Source organism: Choloepus didactylus, chromosome 26 (assembly GCF_015220235.1).
Source record: "Choloepus didactylus isolate mChoDid1 chromosome 26, mChoDid1.pri, whole genome shotgun sequence".
Lineage (NCBI taxonomy): Eukaryota > Metazoa > Chordata > Mammalia > Pilosa > Megalonychidae > Choloepus > Choloepus didactylus.
This window is the reverse complement of record NC_051332.1, coordinates 13,241,877-13,244,298: the sequence shown is the minus strand read 5'-3', so window position 1 is coordinate 13,244,298 and position 2,422 is coordinate 13,241,877.

Here is a 2,422-nt window from a genome sequence, read left to right as displayed (position 1 = left end):
CCAATGTCAAAGACAAAGAGAGAATTCTGAAAGCAGCAAGAGAAAACCAATCCATCACATATAAGGGAAGCTCAATAAGACTGTACAGATTTCTCCACAGAAACCATGGAGGGAAAAAGACAGTGATATGATATATTTAAGATACTGAAAGAGAAGAAATGCCAACCATGAATTTTATATCCATCAAAAATGTTCTTCAAAAATGAGAGAGAGATTAAAATATTTTTAGACAAACACAGAGAGTGTGTGAATAAGAGACTAGCACTAAAAGAAATACTAAAGGGATTGCTACAGGGTCATGGGAAAAGACAGGAGAAAGAGGTTTGGAGATGAATGCAGAAATAAAAATCCTCAGGAAGGTTAAAAAGAGAGAGAGGAAAAGAAAAGAAATGACATATAAATTCCAAAAGACAAAATAGGAGAAGAAAATACTGCCCCCTACATTAATAACACTAAATGGGATTGAACTCACCAATAAAAAGAAACAGACTGGTAGAATGGATTAAAACAAAAGATCCATCTATATGGTCTTTATTAATAACACTAAATGGGATTGAACTCTCCAATAAAAGGAAACAGACTGGTAGAATGGATTAAAACAAAAGACCCATCTATATGCTGTCTGTAAGAAACTCATTTTACAAGGACAAATATAGGTTGAAAGTGAAATGTTGGAAATAGACATTTCAAGCAAAGAGCAACCATAAAATTGGGAGTAGCTATATTAATATCAGAAAAAGAACACTTCAAAAGTAAAACCATTAAAAGAGACAAAGAAAGACACTATATCTTAAAAAAGGGTCAGTTCATCAAAAAGACCCACAACAATCATAAATATTTATGGACCAAGCCAAAGTGCCACAAAATTCATGATGCAAACCCTGAGAACACTGAAAGTAGAAGCAGATAACTCCAGAATAATAGTTGGATACTTCAATACACTGTACTCATCAATGGATAGAACATCAAGACAGAAGATCAACAAGGAAACATGATGCTGAATTGTATAATAAATGAACTAGATTTGACAGAATTATAGAACACTACAACCCAAGACAGCAGGATACATATTTTCCTCAAGTGCTCATGGAACATTCCCTATCATAGACCACGTGCTGGATCACAAAGGAAGGCTCAACAAATTTGAAAATATTGATATTAGAAAAAGACTAAATCAGGTCATAGTGGAGTGAAGTTGGAATTAAATATGTCAGATGATTGTAAAATTGGCAAACATATGGAGACAAAACAACACATTCTTGGTAAACAATTGGGTAAAGAAAGAAATTACAGAAGTTAGTAAACTCCTCAAGGCACATGAAAATGAAAACACAGCATATAAAAACATACAGGATGCAGCAAAGGCAGTGCTGAGAGAGAAATTTCTTACCCTAAATGCCTATATTAAAAGAGAAGAGAGCAAAAATAGAGCAATTAACTGTCCAGCTGGAAGAATGAGAGAAAGAACAGCAAATTAACCCCAAAGCAAACAGAAGGAAAGAAATAAGAAAAATGAGAGCAGAAATAAGTGAAACTGAGAGCAGAAAAACAATAGAGAGAAGAAACAAAAACAGAAGCTGGTTCTTTAAGAAAATCATCAAAATTCATGGCCCCTTATCTAGGCTAACAAAAAATAAATAAATAAAAGGGAGAAGATACAAATAAATGCAATCAGAAATGGGAAAGGAAACAATAACTACTGACTCTTCATAAATAAAGGAGATAATGAGAAAATACTATGAACAATTATATGTTAATAAGACAACTTACATGAAATGGACAACTTCCTAGAGGAGCATAAAAAACCAACATTCACCAAGAAGAAATAGATGACCTTAACAAATCAATCACTGGCAATGTGATTGAGACAGTCATCAAAAATCTCCCCTAAAGGAAAAGCCCAGGATCAGATGGTTTCACATGTGCACTCTACCAAGACAGAATTAATACAAATCCTGCTCAAAATGTTCAAAAAGCTTGAAGAGGGCGGAAAGCTACCCAACTCATTCCATGAAGCCAAAATCACCTGAATACCAAAATCAAAGATACTGCAAAAAAGAAAATTATAGACTAATCTCTTTAATGAATATAGATGCAAAAATCTTCAACAAAACATTTGCAAATCAAATCCAGCAGCACAGTAAAGAATTATACACCACAACAAAGTGGGATGTATTCCAGGTATGCAAGGCTGGTTCAACATAAGAAAATCAATTAATGTATTACATCACATCAATAAATCAAGCAAAAAAACCACATGATCATCTCAGTTGATGCAGAAAAGGCATTTGACAAAATTCAACATCCTTTCTTGAAGAAAACAGTTGAAAGGATAGTAATTGAAGGGAACATCATACTCAATGGGGAGAGAAAGAAAAATTTTCTCTAGGATGCAGAATAAGGCTGGGATGCCCACTGTCAC